Raw genomic sequence first — 26,517 nt, forward strand, 5'->3', positions numbered from 1 at the left:
ACAAAAATAAAATAAAATGATAAAACAGTGTTGTTTAACATAAAGTGGGCTTTCCATGTTTTAAAGAAAGCATAATCATAAACAACAACTAGAACTATTCTACTAATAAATTTAAGAATGGGCATTGGGTATTGCTGTATTGAAATCAAAGAGAGAGTCAACAAATCAATTGTTAAACACAAAGTAAGTAGGTGTGAAAGTGAGAAAATTATTCAACTATGTTAAACGAATTGGAAGATAATTATGAGACACTAAAATGACAGCCTTACCATTTGTAGTCATCAACATATATAATAAGGAATTTCTCTCTAAACAGTAAAATGTAATATTAAAATTCTATGGATTTCTATTTCTTTCTAAATTCTTTTTAATGTATGTTTTGTATGTATATATGAAAGTTACAATTATATTTTGAAACATATTCTAAAGTTATGTTAAATTTCCTATAAAAACTTTTTTTGTAGCATAAAATTTTCTATAATAACTTAAGTTTTCTAATGGCAAGTTTTTAGGGGCAATAGGATTTAATATATATATATATGTATGTTTTGTATGTACATATGAAAGTTACAATTATATTTTGAAACATATTCTAAAGTTATGTTAAATTTCCTATAAAAACTTTTTTTGTAGCATAAAATTTTCTATAATAACTTAAGTTTTCTAATGGCAAGTTTTTAGGGGCAATAGGATTTAATATATATATATATGTATATATATATATATATATATATATATATATATATATCGTGGGACAATAGATTTAGCTTCATGGTTATCCTCTGTAAAGTTTGTTAATATTGCTTTCTTCAATTTAGACATTGTCGTATCGTGGACGGCATAGATACTCTAGTGGGAAACTTTTTATTTATTTATTTTTAAATACTAGGCTAAGTGGAAAGTTGAAAAGCTTAGTGGAAATTATCTCATGGAGCGAGGTAAGTTGTTTGGGCTTTCGGTGCTCTTTTTGATTATTGTGTTGACCTTGCATTGACCCATTTTTCAGTAAGATTATCTAATGGGACAAAACTATTTTCAAACATGTGAGAGAGTGAGACGCAAGATTAGGTAAGGGAAATAAACACAAGATTTTGATTCCTAACACATACCAATCCTTAAACCCCCATCAAGTCCAAATCACAAAATCTACTGACCCACTAGACCCAACCCACAGTTTCAAAGGAATAAATATAATATATCCTAATAATTCTTAGAACCATTATTTATGCAATAAGTACATTCAAATAAAATTTAAAATTGAAGTAAGAAAAAACAAAGTTGAAGGAAGATAAAGTAGAGAAGTGGACTTTATTAGAGCTATATATACGTAATTTACTCGCCCAATAAGAAAAAGAGAAGAAAGGTAGGGGGTGTTTGAAGAGTATTTCCAAACAACAATTTTCAGTTTTTAAACAACATTTCATATATTTTCACACACTTTTTCACCCACACGTATTTCCACAAAAGTTTTTAAACAACAATTTTCAGTTTTTAAACATATATACCAAACGGGCCTAAGTTTCAGGTAACAAGTAAAGTATTGTTTACGCTTTATCATGCTTTTATGATATTTTTATTATTTCTGGATTAGCATTGTAGTGGAAATTTGATGACAATTACTCCTACACATTCTACATAATTTCCTGGAAGTCCTACTCTAATTGTCTTTTGAAAAACTATAAAGTTATTATTATTTAAATGCTTAGTGGAATTTGGAAATTTTATGATTAATACATTCACTAATTAATTTAATATAAGCAAAGTGCAAAATAATTATGCACTTCAGGTCATTGATAACAATGATAAGGATGTGTAACTGTGTTTGCACTCGGTTTCTGTTTTACTCTTTTTTCTTTCTTATTTAGAGTAATTTCATTTGGGGTTTTTTATTAAGGCTGATTTTTATTTTTTGGTCTCTCTATGATAAGTAGGAATAATTTTATAACAAAAGGCAGAGGGTGCAACCAAAATATAGAAGTACATGGATAGGGTGACGTAGACATTTAGAAACTGAAAATGAAGAGAGTAAAAAATAATGTGGAGAAAAAAAGTGAAGGCTAGGAGGCAGCAAAGTACGTGATTGACATCAAGATTATTTATATTAGAGCTACTTTGACATCAACTGAAGAATCTTAACCCTTTCAAACTAATGACTATGCTTCTTTAAAATGAATAATGGGATCACTCTGCAAATAACGTAATTGTTCTTTAAAAAACTGAACATGCCAATTAATGAAGGGGTGTCCAAAAAATCAAGGATGGTAATAACAACTTAATTTGCTCTATGCCTTCTCATGAAATGACTTCATTGGTTCCATTTCTTTTCATTGAATTGTTTGTTGATTTTTCAAATTTTAGAGAAAAAATTTTACATTTATATGTGGTAAAAAGTAAAAATGTCACTAGATAGGATTATATTGGGCTTAATTCTTTGCAGATTGTAGAGTATGTATATAACTGCATTGTTTGTCAATTTTTTATCTTTGTGAGTGATGTTGCCATTAATCTTTTCCCTTTTGTACAAAGGTCAAACCTTTCACTATGAGAATGCATGATGAAGATACTGCAAGGCAATGCTTCTACCTCGGCTATAGATCTGTTTATAAAACTGTTTTATAAGACCTTTGTCACTTTATTTTATAAGACTCTGTTTTTAATTTTTAATTGTTATTTTTTGATTGATTGAGTAGCTTCTAAAGAGAGATGATTATCAACCAATTTTAAAAATATGATAAATGATTAGATTTAGACCCCAATGTAATTATGAACAAAGAGATTGACACGGTGATTTGGTTATGAAGTGGAAAATCATAGGAGAACTTCTCAAATGGAAAAAACCACTAAGGGGACACCTTTGAGGTACAAACTCTATATAACCTCTACAAGCGTGCCGCTTGCCTTCCTACCGTAATTGTCCTAGAATCTTTGGAATCCTTCAATAGTGATTTCCTCCAATACTCCTTGCTTAACTATTAATATTACAGATCAATGAGGCAATGCATGTGATAGGCTGATAGCACTGTTTCCGTTCAAACTTGACATTATATTTTTATAGTCTATTAAGGTACTAAATGTCTGAAAATAAGAAGAACATGGGAAAAAAAAAGAATATATTAACAGTATTTGTTGATTTCCATAAGTAACATTATTAACCTTTTGAACTTTGTCTTCAATGCTAGGAGTGCCATTGAGACACCTCTAATCAAATATATGGTAGGCAATCCGTTAACAGATGTACAAAAAGAAATTGCAACAACCAACAGAGCTTGAATTGAGAAGAAAGACAGTGACTTACAGGTAATCAAGAGAAAAAAAGTTTATCAACCTACAAGGTCACTCGCACTATTCTTGACCACATTCCTCGTACTCACTTGACTCCTCAAAATCAGAGTTACCATGGCTTCACACGGCTTTGTAACCTTCCACTATCACTGTCAAAATGCCAAAATTATTTTGGAGAACATCGAAGCCCTCGTGAGGAGTGAAGCCATTGTTGCCTCTCTTAGCCATAAATGGGTTGAAATCTTCTGCGTCTTTCTTGTATACAATACGCAACTTGCACTTCTTCACCTTATTTGATAGTCCATGTCCACTGTGTTACTTGAAAGTACTTTTTTTACAAACATGAGTATTTAGATTTCTTTTAATAAATCTGGGGTTCAATCTCCGCCTATACTAAAAATTGATTGATGTCTTGGTTTGATGATAAAAAACTACCATTAAAACTGAACCCCATAAGTTGAAACTCTCTCTCTTAAAAAAAAAAAAAAAAAGATTTCTTTTAATATTTCACTATTCACTTAGGCATGTACAATCTCCTTTCCCATAAACTCCCATACACACCAAGTTATTACAATGTAGGTTATTTGAAAGTACTAACTAGTTGGTTTGTGGCTTTTACATAGCCACTTGACCATGTCCACTGGTTTTTTTTTTTTTTTTTTTTTTAATAAAATGTTATCTACAAAATTTCTTTTAATATATATACACACAAGATGATAACAAAAATAATAATTTAAAGATAGCAAAAGTATTATTTGATTAAATTTTTAAGTATTTAATTGTTAACCTAATAAATAATATTTTTAGTTGTATTGTGTTGATTTATCCTATCCATTGAATAAAATAGTGAATACATTTTCCAGGTTTAGACTAAAATACTTTCATAATTTTTCTCTTTTTGAGAAATGAATACTTTCTTAATTAAGTGAAGGTGCAATAATACATGTTATAAAGCATGGAATAGTGAATTTATAGGTAAGATTGAAAATTGAAAATTCACTTCTAATTTCTACATTTAGATCATAATTTTTTTAAAACTATTCAATGTTTTACTCACTCCTTTAAAAGTTACCATGATTTTTTAGTGTAATTTGCAGTGTGTTTTTGTGTTATAACATTTTTTTCTCTTCCTTGTACGTGTTTGTTTCTAAAAACAAATATTCAACGTTTTAGTCTTGCAACCTGCAAGACTTTTTAATTTTTACATCACGATAATTGCAACTTGCAATGCAATTATTTCACAGAATCCAATCCCATCTTTTTCATATGATAATGGTTGCATGTCCAATCAAGACACGACCATATGTTAATATATGTGATTTTAATAATCCAGGAAATGAATCGCACAATAAATATTAAATAGTTATTGAAATTGACAAGCAATGAGTTGAAGAATTTTTCTTCAAATTAATTTGATAAAAAATTACCTTAACTATAACAATGATTTATTTCTGCTCCTCAGTACCTTTAACAATGAGTCCAAAAAATCTAGTAGCATAAAAAGATGTACAATTTTTGCCATAATTATCTACATGGAAAATTATGAGTGGTGAGTAAAAAGTATTAAGATCATATAAAAGTGACATATAACTAATTACAATCTGCCACAAAAATTAATTGGAATAAAAATTATAACTTTTTAGGTAGTGCTAAAAGTACTCGAACGAATTTTCAAGCTTAGCCTACTTTCCACGTTTTTGAAAAGATCATTATGGTGTGGACAACATGCATCATTACAGTAAAATCTGAGGTACTGATCAAGTAACTTTCTTTTTTCTTTTTTTCCTTTTTTTTTTTTTTTTTTGTCAAACTTAACTAGGTTGGCAAGGAAGGCTTATGAGCAGCGTGACCCACACTCTACGTTCATAAAAAGAAGACAATAGGACGTTGAGTAATTCCTGATGATTAGAGCACTGGCACGGGGGGTGTAAACACCCCCTAATTGCTATTTTGCATCCAAAACCTCAAAAATTACTAGAGGTGGCAAAATCAACCCAAATCCATTTGCCCACCTAAACCCGCCCACTTAAATGAGACCCAAACTCATCCAATTATTAATTGGGTTAAATGGGTATTAACCCAATTAACATTAATGTTTATTGGGTTTTAATTGGGTACCCAATTAGACCAAATTATGATCCAACTACCATTTCTACAAATTACTCAACTCTAAAATGCCCTAAAACCACTAAAATTACCAAAATACCCCCCAAAACCTAAAAAATGACCAAAATAACATCTAAACCTAAAAATGACCAAAATACCCCTAAAACCTTTAAAAAAAAACCCCTTAAATTAAAAAAATGACCAAAATAATCCTAAAACCTGAAAATTACCAAAATAACCCAAAAACCTACAAAATGATCAAAATACCCTCGAAACCCAAAAAATGACCAAAATATCCCTTGAAACCCAAAAAATGAACAAAATACCCCCCAAAACCTAAAAATTACCAAAATACCTCCAAAACCCAGAAAATGACCAAAATATCCCCAAGACCAAAAAAATAAACAAAATATCTCCAAAACCTAAAAATTACCAAAATAACCCTAAAACCTACAAAATGACCAAAATACCCCCCCGAAAAACAAAAAATGACCAAAATAGCCCCCCAAAACTTGAAAATTACCAAAATACCCTTTGAATCCAAAAAATGGCCAAAATACCTCCAAAACTTGAAAATGACCAAAATACTCCTGAAACTCAAAAAATGACGAAAATACCCACCAAAACCTAAAAATGACCAAAAATACCCCCCAAAACCTAAAAATGACCAAAATACCCCCAAAACCCAAAAATGACGAAAATACCCCTGAAACCTAAAAAATTACCAAAATACCCCCGAAACCCAAAAAATTACCAAAACACCCCTGAAACCAAAAAATTATCAAAATACCCTTGAAATCCAAAAAAATGGCCAAAATACCCCGAAATTTAAAAATAACCAAAATACCCCCGAAACCTAAAAATTACCAAAATCCCTCTGAAACCTAAAAAATGGCCAAAATAACCCCAAAGCCTAAAAAATGACCAAAATAACCCCAAAACCTAAAAAATAACAAAAATACCCTCGAAACTTAAAAAATGGCCAAAATAACCCTGAAGCCTAAAAATTGATCAAAATCGTCTAGAAACCTAAAATGACCAAAATACCCTCAAACCTATAAAGTGACGAAAATACCCCTAAACCTTTGAAATGACCCAAATAAACCCAAAACCTCTAAAATGGCCACAAACAACCTGAAACCTCTAAAATTACAAATAATACCCTGAAACCCCTAAAACGACCAAAATACCTCTAAAATTATTGGTCATTTTTAGGTTTCAGCGTTATTTTGGTCATTTTTTGGTTTCGGTGGTATTTTGGTCATTTTTTGGGTTTCAGGGGTATTTTGGTAATTTTTTTTGTTTCGGGGGTATTTTGGTCATTTTTAGGTTTTAGGGATATTTTGTTCATTTTTTGGATTCCTAGGGGTATTTGGTCATTTTGTAGGTTTTGTGATTATTTTGGTAATTTTTAGGTTTCAAGGGTATTTTGGTCATTTTTTGGTTTCTGGGGGTATTTTGGTCATTTTGTAGGTTTCGTGATTATTTTGGTAATTTTTAGGTTTTGAGGGTATTTTGGTCATTTTTTTAGGTTTTAGGGGTATTTTGGTCTTTTTTGGGTTTTTTGGGGGGGGTATTTTGGTCATTTTAAGGTTTGGGGGTATTTTGGTCATTTGCTTTGGGTTTTGGTGATATTTTGGTAATTTTTGGTTTCAGGAGTATTTTGGTCATTTTTTGAAGATTTTAGAGTACTTTTGTAATTTTCACTTTAGTGGCATTTTGGTAATTTTGATAATTGGGTAATTGGGTGGGTTGGGGTTTACCCATAATAATTGGGTTGGGTTGGATTTGGGTTATAAGCAATTAGTTAAATGGGTTTTAATGGGTAAATGAGTTTTATATACCTAGCCCAATTATGCCCACGCATTTGCCACCCCTAAAAATTACCCAACATCTGAGTATGGATTCTTAAAAATTTTTGCAACTTGTGAATAGTGGGTTCGCATATATAGAACCTACTATTCACTTGGTTGTAAGAATAATATTATTATTTTAATGGAAAAAGAATAAATAATGAATAAAATTGAGATGGTATAAATAAAGAAAGAATAAAATTGAATATTTAAATGAGATGGTATAAATATAAAAACTGGGATGTTGGTTGTATTGTAAAGTGATTTGGTATAATAGATAAAGTAACTTTTGAGATTGTAAAATAGAACTTTTTTAGCCATCTGGATGCTAGTGCTCTTAGTCTTAGGTATAAGATTCAGCTTAATTGCAAGATATCCAAATTTTCTTAATACTTTTTACAACTCTTGAGATAGTATGTTCTGCTTATTGATGTTAATAAAAGTGACGTTGGTAGTACGAACATGTGATAATGATGTTGATGTCATCCCTCCAATTCTTTCACAACTTGAGGTCTCAACTCTCAACTCGATCTCCAGCAACTCTAGTGCGAAAGGGAGCAACTATGCATTTGATGAAACGTGCTATATATACTTGGAACCAGAAATAGAAATTAAACAGCGGTTTTAGCCGGACATAATAAAATATTCAAGCATTTGAAGTCACTAACATTCATCAACTTTTTAGACAACATTCTTTAGGACATGACTATGAGCTGGTAATAAGAATAATTGTCTCACAGCGTAATTTCTTAAGAGTTGAATTGTACATATATGGTGGGGGCCTCACACTGAAGGCCGACTTTTTTTTTTTTTTTTAAAATATGATGAAATGGTCACGTGCACCACACGTGATCCCTGAAATAAGAATTTTGTCATTACTGAAAGCTTAGGGGTGAATAACACAAAATTAGAAGTGCAGGGAATGTGTTTGCTATTGTTCCAAACCTCATTCGGTCTTTTTGAAATTCACCCTTAACTTTTGTTTATATACTTTATATTACTTTCTTTAGTCTTTTTTTGCTTGCTTTAGTGAAGACTTTATTTATTTATTTTTTTTTGGTATAAGTGTAGTTAAGTGGAAATTTGATGAAATATACTAAGTTCTCGAAAAGAGGAGAAAGAGTAATTTCCTGGTGACCAGCTATAAAGTTGTATCTATATTGATTTTTGACCAACTATCTTTTGTTCTATTCACTTAAAAAAAAAAAAAAACCGCTATAACCACCACCTTTGTTGAGCTTTAATGCAATTTGGTCTTGAACCCTTTTTTTTATTTCCCCCTATTTGGCTTCTTTAACCGTAGCACATGAGATGAACTTTTTTTTTGAGAAGAACATGGGATGAACTTAATTAGTAATATGTAACGACGTTATCTATAGCCACCACTGTCAATGTAGGCGGGCACGTTGCTTTCTGGCTTCTTTTTATCTTCAAAGAAAAACTAATTAACAACAACAAAACTTAAAATAGTCCAAAATTGTTGGAGTCTGCTATGGATCATTGATAATAGATTTAGTTCATTTTGACTATTTTGATTTTTTTTTTTTTTTTTAACAAAGACAAAGAAAAAAAACAAAACAAACAACACCTAAGTTTTGGCAATTTTTGCTAAAACCAACTTCTGATTCCAGTTTGTTAATTCATTTGAAAGCCAAATTCAGTGCATAACTGCATATTACATAAATGCTTGTTAAAATTATGATAAATTGCAAAGTACCCTTCTAAAATTTAGGATTATTTGGATTTTACACTCTGAAATTTGAAAAATTAAATTTTACACTCTAAAGTAGTTTAGTTTTGCTAGCAGAACCCCACCCTCCATAAGTTCTGGTTGTTAAGTAACACGTTAGCATATTGATGCGTATTTTTTTTTTTCTAAATCAGCCTCCTAAAATAACGTTGTTTCAGAAGCACCAGCAGTGCTCTTTGTTTTAAGTGAAACAACGCCATTTTCGGAAGCTAATTTGGCACCCACAAAAAAAAAAAAAAAAAAAAAAAAAAAAAAAAAACACATTAACATGCCAATGTATAACTTAACAGCCCAAAACTGATGGAGGGTGGAGTTTTGCCAATAGAACCAAACTTAAGGGTTTAAAATCCAAGCAATCTTAAGGGTGTAAAATGTAAGTAATCCCAAACATTAAGAGTGTGCTTTGTAATTTACCCTAAAATAGAAAATGAGCATGAGAATCAAAGAGATAAACTGATAGAGCTGTAAACGAGGACACAATTCAACTATATAAAATAAAAAAGGAATCCTCTAGAGTGAGCTTGCTTTGTACTTGTTATTATTCTACTAATTGCTTGTTATGTTTAATTTAAGAGAGACTACACGGACAGTTGGGAGCAAAGTTCTTCTGTCATCAACTGATCGGCATGTATAATAACGAATTTCTCTGTAAACAGCAAATTAATTTAGTCTTATAATTCAGTGGATTTCTATTTTGTTCTAAAGAAGTTTATGAATTTCTGTAATAGATTTGTGCCATGATACATTAATACAAAGGATCAAAAACAGTACTAGAATAAAAATATACAAGATTAAGAGAGTCCTCCTCTGTGTGCTATCGAAGCTAATGTTTATAAAGAAGTTAGGAGCAATGATTGCTAGAGATTGAGGCTCTGCCAGAAGATAACTGCCCACCTTTCCAAACCCAAACATCTGTCAACTGGTTCCTAAACATCTGAATGTCCTTCATCACCTCTTTGTTACTTCTATAACCAGCCTCTCTAGTCCAGCTCAAACAACTAGCCATGGACCCATCTCTATTTTTAAATTCAAAACTGAATGAATCCCTTCCATTTTCTTCTACCCTTGCAGCTCTCCTCCACCAGGATTGGTTGCCAGTTGGAAGACTCAATAAAGTGATAATCGTCTAGACCATGCCCCAGTTTCCACGCATTTGAAAAGAGGAAAATAGGACACACCAACAAAGATTATAGTATAAAGTTCAATTTTTTTTTTTTTTTTAATGGAAAGGGAATGGGCTGCATAAGCGAGAAGACAATAGGACGGTAATTTCTGATGACCAGCTATAAGATTCGGTTTACACAAGATATCAAACTTTTCACAACTTTTCAAATGGCATGTTGTTATTAATACTAACAAAATTGATGTTGGTAGCAGGAACATGTGATTGTGATGTTGATGTGGTCCCTCCAATTCATTCACAACTTGAGGTCTCAACTCTAGTGTGAAAGAGAGCAACCATGCATTTGATGCAACATATATACTACTTGGCATGTTGTTATATATACAACTGCTATCTTAGTAAATTATGATCCTCTACCACTGGTTATTATGTTTACGAACCTTGAATTGAAACTCACAGTTCAATTTCTTTCTCCTTCTTCTTCTCCTTCTCAATGTTCTCACTTATTGAATTTCACTGTAAACAAAGTAAAACAAAAAAGGGAAAAACGGAGAGAGAGAGAGCAACAAAAATTTGATTTTGAGAAAAAACGATGAAATTAATCAATGACAATTGCAACCAGAACATAGGCTATATGAACAGTATCCAATTAATGAAACGGCGTCGCTTGTTCTTCTATAATAATAAAACGATGTCGCTTCGTAAAATAATAGGAGTAACTGAAAACAAAATGCCATCGTGCCATTAAATTAGAAAAATGGAGCCGTTTAATGTAAAGAGCCGTTAAATTCAAAAAAGGAACTTCTGTGGTGGGCTCAAGGGCGTAGCCAGGAATACATACTTGGGGGGGCCGGGTTGTAACAGAGATATACTAAATATAATTCTTAAGTCTATTGGATACAAAATTATCAACTTTCATATATTATTATATACTTGAACATGTTGGGAATTCAACTGAAATTCCAAACCTGTGAGAAACAAAAAAATAGAGAAAACAAAACGCCAAAAGTAAAACAATCACACGCATAAGACAGTATTTACGTGGTTCAGCAATTTGCCTACGTCCACAGAGTTGCAGGGATTTCACTATTATCAAAGAAAATTACAATGTGCAGCTACAGTGTTTTTTTTTTCTCAAAAACAACAAGACAAAACCCTAATCACCAAAAAAAGGGCTTTTATATCCTGCGCACAAGATTCACAATGGGCTATAAAACGGGCCAAAATTTTTTTGTTTGCCCAAGCTTCTGCTCCATGGACTAAGTCTCAGTAAATCTCTCATTATTCGGGTCAGGTCGGGTCATCAACCGGATCAAATCATGCCTGACGACGATTTTTCATGGAATAAAATTCATCCATTATCATCTCTATAGTGAAATTCCTTGCAATTTCCTTCTCTATATAAACTATCATATTATTTGCCAAAAGCTCATCCTCCATTCTATTGCGAAGTCTTGTTTTTAACAACTTCATAACTGAGAAAGCTCGTTCTGTAGTTGCTGTAGAAACTGGAAGGGTCAACACAAGACGAATAAGTCTATCAATCAAAAAATAGATTTTAGACTTTCCTGAAATTTTTAATCCCCTACATAGCTCGGAAATTGTACTCATATTCTGAAAATCTGGATGTTTTATCACATCAAGCTCATAATGTTGCAATTGAGACTCCAAAAGTTCTTGTTCATGTTCAGTGAAATCTTGAGGATAATATTTCTTAACCAAATTGCATATATCAACAATTTTGAATAATCTAAAAGCATCCTTGGGATTTAAAGCTGAACTAAGAATGACAAGTTCCGTTGTTAGCTCACAAAATCTACTTTCCAATTCTTGCAATTGAAAGTCTATTGCAACTGTAAATATGCCAATTCTAAAATGATGTTCCATTGTTAAATCGTCATCTTGACGACGATATCTACCTCGACCTTTAGTGTAACGAGCATTCATATCGGGAATATCAATTTCATGTTGCTCACAAAATGATATAATACTAGCAAGTAAAGGCTCCCATCCATCATCTCTCAACTTTTGAATAAGTGATTTTGTAGTTGAAACTAAATGCATGGCATTTAAAAGGTCTTGAGAATGTTGTTGCAAAGCTTGACAAAGAACATTAGTAATTCCCATTATCTCTTTCATCAAATGCAAGATTAAAATAAATTCAAATGATGTTAATACCTGATAAGCTCCCTCAGCATCACAGCGTTGTTTATAGTTAGCCCCTTCCTCAGAAATAGTGTTGATAACTTTGCAAGTAGCGTCAAACATTTTAATCAAACTACAAATAGATTGAAAATGAGATCCCCACCTAGTGTCTCCAGCTCGTTGCAAAGTACCAAGCTGGTTTGTGCCTCTTCCAGTCTCAATTTCATTAGAAGCAATCATATTCTCAACTTGTTTTGCTTGAGCATGTTACAATTCATCATTACGCTTACTAGAACCAACAACAATATTGATAATATTAACCAAATGATCAAAGAATTGATGAACATCTTTTACTTCTCTAGATGCTGTAACTAGAGCTAATTGCAATCTATGAGCCATACAATGTACCATAATAAGCATATGGGCAATCTTTAAGAAAAAGAGCTTGTAATCCATTCCATTCACCACGCATGTTATTAGCCCCATCATATCCTTGACCTCGAATATTTTCAATGTGGAGGTTATAACGAGAAGGGATAGCACATATCTCATTCTTTAAAATCAATGCAGTAGTGTCTTTAACATGCACAACATGAAAGAAACACTCTTTAATGAAACCTTCTTTATCAACAAATCTCAAAATGATGGCCATTTGCTCTCTCTTCGACTCATCCCGGGCTTCATCAACAAGAATGCAGAATTTTGCATCCCCAATTTCTTCACGAATAGCATTTCGCACATTACTAGCAAGAATATGCAAAATCTCCTTTTGAATTGTGGGTGATGTATATTTGGCATTTCCTGGAGCATTTTCCAAGACAACACTAGCTACTTTGTTATTGAAAGTTGATGTGAATTCTATCAATTCAATAAAATTACCTCTATTTTTTGAATCAAGACTTTTATCATGACCTCTAAAAGCACAAGCTTGGAATGCTAGCCATCGAGCACACTCTATTGAGGTTTTGAGCCGTAATCGATGACGTTTGTTTCTTAATTAGCTTGTCAATATGTCGTGAATAATTCTTTAAATCCTCGCAACATTTCACAGCAATTTTATGTGGGGAGTTTGGTTCTTTCCCTTCATGACGAATTAAAGGACAATTCATTTCATCTTTCACCTTTTTCCAATTATTAAAACTTATTGAAATGCATACATCTAATTGGTTTCTTACTAAAAAGGTAGCAAGGTAGACAATATAATGCATCCATTGAAGGTGAGTATTCCAACCAATCCTTATATGAAACAAACCATGAAGGTTGAAATCGACGACGATGAGTATCATCATTGTATGGATAGACTATATCTTCAGGTTGGTATGGACTGTCTATGAGATAAGCTCGTCGGATTTCATCTTGTTTACTGATAGGAAATTCACATATTTGTTTACGTGTTCCTGGATCACGATCTATCTCTTCAGATTGAAGTTTTGGACATTTGGAGGGGTGTTCATCAGGCATCGAAGTATTAACATTTGTTTCTACAGCCACAAGTGTCCTAATTTCTAAATTGCTAACATCTTTTTTCTTAAAGAATGCATCAATTGTTTTTCGTTTGCTCATAATTCTTTTAGCTTTAAGAATATGACTCAAAAATTAACCTGAAAAGAATTTTAAAAAATAAAATTTTAATTAGAAATTTTTGCTTAGTTATATGAATGTTATTCATACTCAAGAAAAAAACAAAATTTCCATTATAATTTAAACAGTCAACCCATTTTTAATACAACTTTAATTAATAATAACTCCTCAAACAAAAACAAAAATAATTTAATTAATTTGTCTTTTATAATGTATTGGTTAATTTAATTATATAGCTTTAATTATTGTTGTTTAGTGTAACAATAAACTATATTGCTTTAATTTATTTGTCATTAATTATAATGCTTTAATCCTAGTTGGTAATTACACGTATGTTACACGTAAAATACGCGTATGTACGTAACAATTAATAAAACTATCGTTCGTCGATTTGTTTCCAACTGTAGGGTAAATTACGCGTTATTTTGGAATGAGAGTTTCATTCCCGTTTGTAACGCACAAAAGTTATAAACTGTGAAAACATACGGGCTATAAAATACTAAAGAGATAAAGTTGAAGTCAACTACAACAATAAATGATTAAACAATTCCTAAGAAATAGCCTTAAAAGAGTGAAACACGTATCCTTTGTTACAATTCCTAAAATATAGCAATAAGCAATTAAACAATTCCTAAAAAATTGCAATAAATGATAGCTAATAATTCAATTATTAGCTTTTGAATGAATATTAATTATTATTTAATAATGTTGGTTTACACTAAAAACCAACACACTGACCATTGACCAACAAAAAGGAATAACCGGATAAGATAAAGACAAATTTAAAAAGACAAACAGAAAAAAAGCAAAAATCAACCAATAAAAGAGTGAGATGCTATTAAAGTTAAAGAATAAAGAGACTCAGAGAGATTTCATTTCAATTTTTCCATTCGGTCATTCAGAGAGAGAGAGAGAGAGAGAGAGTCAGAGAGAAAAACCTTGAGGGAGGGCCGGATTGCAAGAGCCGGAGCGGAGGAAGCAACGAGTGAACAACAGAAGGAGCAACGCTGCACGCCTGCATCAGAGCAGAGGCAGAGTGATCTGCCGTCTGCGATCTCCAATGAGTGATGACCGATCTACCGTCTGACATCTACAATCTACAAAAATTTCGTTTTATTTTTCATTTTAGTACAGTGAGATAAAGAGAGAGAGAGAAAAAGAGAGAAATACCTTGAGGGAGGGCCGGAGGGAGCACCGGAGCAGAGGCAGAGCGATCTGCGATTTGCAATGAGGGGCGAGTGACGACGGCGACGACGAGTGAGCTGCGGCGTTGCGGCGACGTGACCGTGGGTTGACTGGGGTTTGGTTTTGGTTTGTGTATTGGGGATTTTTTTTTTTCTTAGATAAACACCTCTGTCTCTCTGTGTTTGGTTTGCTGTTGAGTTTGATTTGCTTTTGCTGATTTGCTCTGTATAGGCAGTATTGGGCATTGGGGTTTGATTTCTCTGCCACCGATTTGATTTCTCTGCCAGCGACGTGATGGTTCGATTTTCTGATTCTCTGTATTTTTTTTTTTTTTTGGTTAAGAATCTGTGGGCTTGCCGTGAGTGAGCTACTGGGCTCATTGTGGGCTTAGCTTGCCGTGGGCTTCTTTGTAAATTTTTTTTTTTTTTTTTTTTTTCAGATTTTAGTTCAAATTTTTTTGGGTTTTTTTTTTTTTTTTGCTTGAAAGTAGAACAGATAATTTTTTTTTTTTTTTTTTAATTTGAGGGTGTTTCTAATTTTTGATTGAGGCCTGGGAGAATGGGTGAGAAATTGGTAGGGGGGGCCGGCTGTCTAAGGTTGGGGGGGCCTAATTATTTTTTCTTCATAGTCTAATGGGAAATTTTTTTTTTTTTTGCAGGGGCCACGGCCCCCCCAAGCCACTATGTGGCTCCGCCCCTGCCACGGTGGGCTTTTCATGTTTTAACGAAGAAGAATCATAAACAATTACTAGTACTACTCTACTAATTTTCTTGTTAAATTTAAGAATGGGCACTGGGTTTTGGAATGAAAGAGATATGGTTAAGTGCAAGCATGCATATCCTCGGTTTTGCGGTGAGGTCAACAACTCAATTATTTAAATAAAGTAGGTGTGAAAGTGGGTAGTGAGAAAAGAAAGACCAAAAAGTATTCAACTACGTTAAACAAAAAGGAAGATAATTATGAGAGACTAAAATGTCAGTTGGGGCAAAGTTTGTCGTCATCAAAATAGATAATAAGGAATTTTTCACTAAACAGCAAAATGTAATATGAATATTCTGTGGATTTCTATTTTGTTCTAAAAAAATTAGTGATTTTGGTAGTGGATTTGAGGCATGATACAATGGTACAAATTACAAAGGAACAAAAACAACACTAGAATAAAAATATACAAGGTTAAGAGAGTGCACTATGTACTATCGAAGCTAATGTTCATAAAGAAGTAAGGAGCAATGGTTGCTAGAGATTGAGGCTCTGCCAGAAGATGACTGTCCACCTGTCCGAACCCAAACGTGTCGACTGTTCCTAAACATTTGAATGTCCTTCATCAGCTCTACCACCACCTCTTTGTTACTTCCATTCCAGCCTCTTTAGTTCAGCTCAAACAACCAACCATGGACCCATCTCTATTCTTACAATCAAAACTGAACGAATGTCATCCATTTTGTTCATATTCCCTTGCAGCTCTCCTCCAGCAGGATTGGTTGCCAATTGAAAGACTATAAAGGTCTGGACTTTGCTTATTTTACTGCGGTTGAGGCTTTCCTTTAGTTCTTAACAGTTACCTTGCACATAGAAATCAAACTTTTACTATGCATGACTGCATTAGTGGTAGGGAATAAAGGATCTCCCCTGCCTTGTTCCTATAAGTCCAAATACACCATAAAATAAAGAAAAACAAGACCAAGAAGTACTTTTAAGTTCTTTAAATTGTCCGTGATCCTTCAACTAGCTCTGTATCCAAGCCAGAATCTAGTAAAGCAGAATGAAATCACTTCTAATGGACAGATCAAACAAAATAAACAAAAATTAAAAAGCTTTTTAACCGTTCCAATCAAGTAAAACCCCTTCTCTTTGGCTTTTGTTCATTTATAGTATGTGTTTGGCTTGCATGCATGCACATACAATTAATAGAATTTAATCTTGAAAATCTGTAACAATATCTACTAGTGGCAGTGTCATGTTTATTTTGTGAATATCCACAAAAAGATTAAAAATGAAGAAAAAGCTCAGCTGAAACAACCAACCATGGACATGCACCTTCTCTTTTTTTTTCAAAAGAAGCTTGGATCTTCAGTATTTCCTTCTCCTACCCCTGCAGCTCGACTCCAACAGGACTGGTTGCTAATTGGGACACTCTCTAAAGGTCTATACTTGCTGATCCAGCTGCTTTTTAACCGTTCCAATCAAGGCTTTTCTTTGTTTTTGAACTGTTAGTTACCCTGCACATTGATATCAAACTTTTACAATACAAGACCATATTAGTGGCAGAGAAAGGCTCTTTCTTCACGATTGTCTTTCTAAATTCTTTTTAATGTATGTTTTGTAGGTATATATTAAAGTTACAATTATGTTTTGAAACATATTCTAAAGTTATGTTAAGGGAAATAGGCTTAAAAAAAAATCGTGGGACAAAAAATTTAGCTTCATGATTATCCTTTGTGAAGTTTCTTAATATTGGTTTCTTCAAGTTAGACGTCATCGTATCGTGGACGGCATAATAATACCAGGCTTAGTGGAAAATAATCTCATGGAGCGAGGTAAATTGTATGGGCTTTCGGTGCTCTTTTTGATTTTTGTGTTGACCTTGCATTGACCCATTTTTCAGTAAGATTATCTAATGGGACAAAACTATTTTCAAACTTGTGAGAGAGTGAGACAGAAGATTAGGTAAGGGAAATAAACACAAGATTTTGATTCCTAAAAACATACCAATCTTCAAACCCCCCATCAAGTCCGAATCACAAAATCTACTGACCCACTACACCCAACCCACAGTTTCAAAGGAATAAATCATAATATATCCTAATAAACCTTAGAACCACAATTTATACAACAAATACATTCAAATAAAATTTAAAACTGCTGCACATTCTGCGTAATTTCCTAGAAGTCCTGCTCTAATTGCTTTTTGATGACAATTACTCCTACACATTCTGCGTAATTACCTGGAAGTCCAGCTCTAATTGCTTTTTGAAAAACTATAAAGTTATTTTTATTTAAATGCTTAGTGAAATTTGGAAACTTTATGACTAATACATCCACTAACTAATTTAATATAAGCAGAGCGCAAAATAATTATGCACTTCAGGTCATTGATAACAATGATAAGGATGTGTAACTGTGTTTGCACTCAGTTTCTGTTTTACTCTTTTTTCTTTCTTATTTAGAGTCATTTCATATGGGGTTTCTTAGTAAGGCTGATTTTTATTTTTTGGTCTCTCTATGATAAGTAGGAATAATTTTATGACAAAAGGCAGAGGGTGCAATTAAACTATAGAAGTACACAGATAGGGTGACTTAGACATTTAGAAACTGAAAATGAAGAGAGTAAAAAATAATGTGGGGAAAAAAAGGGAAGGCTAGGAGCAAGCAAAGTTCGTAATCGACATCAAGATTATTTATATTAGAGCTACTTTGACATCAACTGAAGTATCTTTACTCTTTCAAACTAATGATATGTCTCTTTAAAATGAATAATGGGATCACGCTGCCAATATTGTGATTGTTTTTTTTTTAAATGAACATGTCAATTAATGAAAGGGTGTCCAAAAAATCCAGGTTGGTAATAGTAACTTAATCTGTTCCAAGCCTTCTCATGATGTGACTTCATTGGTTCCATTTCTCTTCATTGAATTTTTTGTTGGTTTTTCAAATTTTAGAGTAAACTTTTACATTTAAATGAGGTAAAAAGTAAAAATGTCACCAAATAGGATTATATTGGGCTTAATTCTTTGCAGACTGCAGAGTATGTGTATAACTGCATTGTTTGTCAATTTTGTTCTTTGTGAGTGATGTTGCCATTAATCTTTTCCCTTTTGTACAAAGTTCATACCTTTCACTTGGACAATGTATGATGAAGATACTACAAGGCAATGCTTCTGCCTTAGCTAGATCCGTTTATACTCCGTTTTATAAGACCCTAGTCACTTTATTTTATAGGACTGTTTTTAATTTTTAATTTTTTTTTTTTGGATTGACTGAAAGAGAGAGATAATTATCAACCAATTTTAAAAATATGATAAACGATTAATTTTAAAAATATGATAAACGATTAGATTTAGACCCTTATGTGATTAAGAACAAAGAGATTGACATGGTGATTTAGTTATGAAGTGGAAAACCATAGGAGGACTTCTTGAATGGAAAAAACCACTAAGGGGACACCTTTGAGGCACAAACTATATATAACCTCTACAACCGTGCCGCTTGCCTTCCTACCATAATTGTCCTAGAATCATTGGAATCCTTCAATAGTGATTTCCTCCAATACTCCTTGCTTAACTATTAATATTACAGATCAATGAGGCAATGCATGTGATAGGCCGGTAGCACCGTTTCCATTCAAACTTGACATTATATTTTTATAATTTACTAAGGTACTAAATGTCTGAAAATAAGAAGAACATGGGAAAACAAAAAAAGAGAATATATTAACAGTATTTGTTGATCTCCATAAGTAACATTATTATCCTTTTGAACTTTTTCTTCAATGCTAGGAGTGCCATTGAGACAACTCTAATCAAATATATGGTGGGCTATCCGCTAACAAATGTACAAAAAGAAATTGCAACAAGCAACAGAGCTTGATTTGAGAAGAAAGACAGTGACTTACAGGTAATCAAGAGAAAAAAAGTTTATCAACCTTCGAGGTCACTCGCACTAGATTCCTGACCACATTCCTCGTACTCACTTGACTCCTCGGAATCAGAGTTGCCATGGCTTCACATGGCTTTGTAACCTTCCACTATCACTGTCGAAATGCCAAAATTATTTTGGAGAATATCAAAGCCCTCATGCGGAGTGAAGCCATTGTTGCCTCTTTGAGCCATAAATTGGTTGAAATCTTCAGCGTCTTTCTTGTATACAATACACAACCTGCATTTCTTCACCTTGAAGCAGCTATCATTAATTCTAATGCCAATCTTACTGAACCCTTTTTCATAACATTCACTCAATATGTACATGTTTTCCTTGTCCTCGTAGCATTCAAGAGTAAAATAAATTGTGCCAGCGCCTGGTGCACAAGGCAATTCTTTTCCTTTGGCTATCAACGAGTGGTAAAGTGAACCCCTCTTGTTGTTTTTTTTATTTTTTTTATTTTTTATTTTTATTTTTATTTTTTATTTTTTATTTTTATGACAGAATGCAACACAAACAGCAATCCCTATCCCCATCTGCTCTTTACACAAATGAGAATAAGTTTCTTCTATATTCACTTCATCTTCAGACCCCATACTTTGATGGCTAAACCAGTTTGGATTGGCAATTTTTAGATTTAACTCATTCAGTCATTTGTTTTTTGACATTTGTCAATCAAGAACTTTTTTTCTTGATATCTGATCTATTGAGGTGTAAAATAAAAAAATTATGACTTTCCTAATGAATTTTTGTCATGAGCTATGTAAATAAGGGTTTCAGATTGTTCGCCAGTGTGCTTGCTTAGTACTTTCTCAAGTGTCCTCTACCATTGGTTATGTTGAGCTGCACCAATGTATAAGTGAACAGTATCACTATCAATTAACGAAAGTGTATCGCTCTTCTTTAATGGCTAAACGATGTTGTCACTCAAAATAATAGTATTAACTGAAAACAAAACGTGCCATTAAATTAGATAAGCAGTGTCATTTAACGTAAAGAGCCGTTAAATTCAAAACAAAGAACTGTTTTGGTGGCCTTTTCATGTATTAAAGAAGGAAGAACCTTAAACACTAGTACTACTCTACTAATTTCTTGTTACATTTAAGATTGGACATTGGTATGCACATCCTCTGTTTTGCAGTGAGGTCAACAACTCAATTGTTTAAACAAAGTAGGTGTGAAAATGAGAAAACAACGACCAAAAACTACTCAACTATATTAAACGAAATGGAAGATAAAAACGAGAGGCTAAAATGACAGCCTAACTGTTGATTGTCATCAACATATATAATGAGGAATTTCTCTCTAAACAGAAAATGTAATCTTAAAATTCTATGGATTTCTATTTTGTTCTACAAAATTTATGACTTTGGTGATTGATTTGCGCCATGATACATTGATACACAGGAACATAAATGGCACTAGAATAAAAATGCCCACGATTGGGAGTCCATTGTGTTCTATCCAAGCTAATGTTCATAAACAAGTTAGAAGCAATGGTTGCTAGAGATTGAGGCTCTGACAGAAGACGTCTGTCCACCTGTCTGAACCCGAATATCTGTTAACTGGTTCCTAAACATCTGAATGTCCTTCATCAGCTCTGCCACCTCTTTGTTACCTCTATTCCAGCCTCTCTAGCCTAGCTCAAACTACCAGCCCTGGACCCATCTCTAATTTTACAAATAAAACTGAATGAATTGTTCCCTTCCATTTCGTTCTTCTACCCTTGTTGCTCTCCTCCAGCAGAATTGGCTGCTAGTTGAATGACTCTATAAAGGTCTGGCCTTGCTTATTTTGCTGCTGTTGATGCTTTCCTTTATTTCTGAACTTTTAGCTACCCTGCACATAGAAATCAAACTTTTACTATACATGACCACATTAGTGGTAGGGAAAGGATCTCCCTTAGCAGTTGTCCTGTTCCTATAAGTCCAAATAGAGCATAAAATAGAGACAAACAACACCAAGAAGTACTTTAAGTTCTCTGAATTTCCCCTGATACCCTTCAGCAGCTCTTGATCCATGCCTGAATCGAGAAGGCTGAAGGAAATCAGTTCTAATGGACAGATGAAACCAAACCAGATTCTAGATGACAAGAAAAGACAAGGAAGCCCTTTAATAGTTCCAAACATATAAATCCCCTCTGCATATATTAAATTAAACCAAACCAAATTATATGGGAAGGACTACAAGGAAAAATGTAAGAATTAGAATTCTAGTTTATTCGTTTGAACTACCCGTCATGTAAATAAATTGAGCTTTATGTTATGGATTTCAAAAATAAGGACAACCCAGAAGCATAATTTTAAAAGGAAAAAAACAATTAAACAACAAGATGATATTTCTAAACCATCAAATGTACAACAAGAACATTGAGATGTCACTACATGTTGATATTTCTAAACCTTCAAATCAACAATGATAACAAAACCAGAAACCAGGAAGCGTCTTACTCTTACATCACTGTTGGATCTCAAATATCCATGTTTCAGATGGCATTTGTGAACTCCTTCACAATTGCAAAACTCAATCTTTCTACTTTGAGCAGTGTACTTCCCAAAAGCACAACAGCAGCACTGTGAACCTTTAAAAGAAGCCATAGCAAAACAAAAATGAAAAGAAAATAAAAGGAAGAATAAAAAAGTTGAAAAAAATCAGTTATTCACGTGTCACGTATAAACATAATAATTAATTCCAATTATAATGATTGTAGTGGTATGCATATACCGTTTTTGTACATTGAAAATTTCTAGGCGACAACCTATAGACAACAAGAGTGAATATTTTACCCTTCAATTGCATTTCTTCTTGTCTCCTAGCGATTTGAGAGTTTCTTCTCACCAACAAGTCTAATAATCTTCCATGAAGGTAGCAACTAGAACAAATAAGAAACGCAAATCAAACATATAGTGGGAAATACCTGTACACTAAGAGGAAAAAATAATGCCGCAACCAACTGAACTTGAATTAAGAAGAAATACAGTGGCTTACAGGTAACGAAGAGAAAAAAGTTGATTAACCTACCTGGTCACTTCACTAGATTCCTGCCAATCACTAAACTCCTCACCACATTCCTTGTACTCACTTGACTCTGCCCAATCAGAGTTACCATGGGTTTTAAATTCTGTGAGCCTTCTAATCCTTCTTGGGAGTGGCATATCATTAGAGCTTCCTTCTCCACTTGGTCCAGCCCCATCATAATCGTCACGGGTTTGCTTTGCTTTGTTAACTTCTGCTACGACTGCTGAATTGTCGAATTTATGATTGTGAACACCCAAGTTCTCAAAAGGAATGATGCTGGTATTGCTACTCTGACCCATAGTTTGGTTGAGATCTTCAATGTCTTTCTTGTATATCATACGGAACCCACATTTCTTCACCTTCAAGTGACAGGTTACAAATCTAATGCCAATCTGACTGAATCCATTCGCATCACATTCCCAGAATCCATTGTCATCACATTTCCTGACTAGACTCCTGGCTACGTATTGAGGAAGCATGTAAAGAAGCCAAATATGATCTGATAAAAAAACAATGGTCTGATATCCGGCCAACAACACAGCTTTTCCATTAGTTATCAAGTTACAGTGAATTAAACTGCAATTATGGATGTGGTGAGATGGATGAGGGGAAAATACAACGCAAACAGCAATCCCCATCCACTCATTATACAAATGAGAATAAGGTTCTTTTGCATTCACTTCAGCTCCAATGCTTTGATAGCTAAACCACTCGGGAATTTCACTTCCAGGAATAATGATGTCATATCTCTTTTCAAAATGTAGTGTCATATCTGTCATCAAGAGAGAGTCCCTGAAACATTGAAAACAGGTTGTTTAGAAGAGAGAGAGAGAGAGAGGGACACAGATAGAGACCTGATGGTACTTCATTATCCTTGCCAAAAAAATGTCAATGTAGGCTTGATTATCTGCCAGTTTACAGCAATTTGTAAGATAGAGTCGTGGCTCACATAACGAATTTGGCTTCAATAAATCTGGTACCATTTCCAGTGAGGTACAACCAAATCCCCTAATATAATCAATTTTTATTGGAAGCTTTGGCAATGACCGAAGAATCGTGCAATTATCCACCAATAAAGATCTCAGAATAGATAGTTGACCAATACTTTCTGGGAGGCAACCAAAATTATTTCCATTTAGAATTAATACTTCCAAAGATGCTAAGCGATTAATATCATTGGGGATTGCCCTAAGATTGCCATAACTTAGATTAAGTGCTGTGTCAAAGAAGTCGATAATAAGTCCAAGGGATCGGGACTTCTCGACATTGAATAAAAATGGAGGAGCTTAAATCCAATGAAAGTTATTTTCTTTAAAGTTTGTGAAAGTTCAAAAACATGTATAAACACCTTTGAACGTTTAGACCCCCAAATTACAACTTAACCAATTCAAGCAATATGTTAAACAACTAGTGTGTGGAAACTTAACATAAGCTATAATATGGAATTGGTAAAAACTATCTAAGCCAAAATAAAACACAATCCACAGCAGATAATAAAAAGGCAAAGATAGAGAGGAAGGAAGATGCAAACACAAAGACAACACGCGATATGTTATTGAAGAGGAAACCGAAGCCCTCGGTGTAAAACCTCTCCGCCGCCCTCCAAGCGGTAAACAATCCACTAGAAAATACAGTTGGGATACATGGACAGCAATAGACCCTCCAAGCCTAATCTACCCAGTGCACCTAAGCCCTCCAAGCTTCTTGCTCCAACGAGGTTGCGCCGAACCTTTTTCTTTTCTAGCTTCCCGGATTCCGCTACTAGACCGTAGCATCAACCAATGAAGATTGGTTCCTTCCTAACTGCTTCCCAGAAATCCAAACAGCTCTCTCACAGTAATGATAATGGTGAGAATCAGGTTTGGTATAATGCCTCTCAAGGATTTGACAATGGAGAGGAAGAGAGTTGAGGAATTTGAAGAGACTCTAATGTATAGATTGTGGGTGAATCAATCTTGTTTTTCTTTAGGGTTTCTCTCTCAAAATTCTCTCTGGAAGCTCTCTTACAATCGTGGGTAAAAGGGGTATTTATATTGGAGTGTGAGAGGAATGTGAAACGTCAGGTTTTACAAAACAGGGGTGGCTCGCGGCTTGACCTCGCGGCTTTACTAAGTCGCGAGATCCAGTCGCGAGATAACCGTATGGCCAGTTGTCCTATTTTGTTCTGTAGTGCTCCAGCTTGCATGACTGTTCACCTTCCAGCATGCTTGGCACATGTGCTGCGTCTGGCGGCTTGCAGCCGCGAGTCACCCGCGAGGCCAAGCCGCGAGTCTCTGTTTTCTTGCACACTCTTGAGCAATCTTCACTCTATCTCACTCACTACCCTTACATCAAACCCACCTAAATACAAGGTTACTAAATGCTGAAATACAAGCAAATTTGGCACGGAATAAAGCCAATTAGATGGTTGAATAAATTCAACCTTACAGTTTGGATGAGAGAATAGGATGAAGGCATCGATTGTATAGAAGTTCCACCCACATCATGCTTTTCCACACTTTCAATAGTCCCCAAGTTCTCTAGTAGTTTTGAGCATCCGGTAAAATCAACATGTTTAAGAGACTTCATATTAAAAAAAGTGCTGGGAAGAGACAAGAGATTTTTGCAATCTCTTCCACTGAATAAAACAAGACCAGTCAAGTTCCCAATTGATGTGGGTAATTTTGTAATAGCAGTGCCATCCAGGAAAAACTTTGATACACATTTCATGTTTTCCCCAAACTCTGGAATTCTCTTTACTTTTGAGCAACCTGAAAAAATTAGAATCTTAGCAGACTTCATTGCAAAAATTTTTGGAAGATTTCTAAGGTTTTTGCAACCTTTTAGATTAAGAAGAGTAAGCTTTTGAAGAAAACCAATTGATGGATGAATCTTCCATAAATTTATACAGTCTTCAAGAACCAATCTCTCAAGATTTGGGACTTCGATAAAGTTTGGGGTTTCAATAAGTTTTAGAGACTTGTTTGATTGGATGAATTTCAAATTCCTAAAAGACCGTTAAAAGCCACCCCAAAAAAAAAAAAAAAAAAAAAAAGTTTCTACGAGGGCTTATAGTTTAACGACTTAAAAATAAATAAATAATAGAAAATAAAATAAAAGAAAAAAAAGATTCCTAAATTACCTTTGTTCCTTCCCAAAGTCTTTCAATGTAGCTGCAATTGAAGCAAAGTTTAACAAGCTCATTTGCCTGGAAATTTGATGGCAAAGATTTTGAAGGGTACTCACTCCAATCAAGAAATCTTAAATCATTAGGAAGATTTTTGGGACCATGCTTGAGGTGAACATTATCAATTATGAGCAATTTTAGATTTTGCATCTTTGAGAAGGCTTGAGGATCCCAATCTACCTTTTTTGGTTCATATAACTCTAGGACAATGCCTTTAATTTTCGATGTACCCTAATAATTAGGAAAAAGGGATTAGCATAAAATGCTTGATTATTAAAACTATTATAATTAACTCTTTTTTTCTCAAAAGAAAAACGAAAAATATAATAATGTGTTTGCTTATGTTCTTTAAATACCATCATACCTTATTTTTGGTTAGCACATTGTCAATGTCCCCATACAACCACAATTTGTTACGCTTCTCAGGATTGTCAAAGAACTCACAACGAACTATGTCCCGACCCATTTCTTGTAATAAACCATGCATGCACACATGATTACAACTCAATTTTATGAGAGATTTTTCCCTAAGAACCCTTAATCCAATTTCAGGGTAAAGCTCAAGAATATCTAATGTTTCTTTAACAGTTTCTTGACTCTCATGATTAAAAAAACATGCAATATTCAAGAAAATTTCCTTCTCCATTTGTTCTAGTCCATCAAAGCTTAT

The 26,517-nt window shown here is 33.7% G+C and overlaps 1 pseudogene; it reads right to left on the bottom strand.

Annotated features, from left to right (window-relative positions):
• Window positions 1-11,431: 11,431 nt before the first annotated feature.
• Window positions 11,432-14,930, bottom strand: LOC115961081 (annotated as a pseudogene).
• Between the last annotated feature and the right edge of the window lie 11,587 nt (window positions 14,931-26,517).

The sequence above is a fragment of the Quercus lobata genome, chromosome 9, assembly GCF_001633185.2.
Source record: "Quercus lobata isolate SW786 chromosome 9, ValleyOak3.0 Primary Assembly, whole genome shotgun sequence".
Lineage (NCBI taxonomy): Eukaryota > Viridiplantae > Streptophyta > Magnoliopsida > Fagales > Fagaceae > Quercus > Quercus lobata.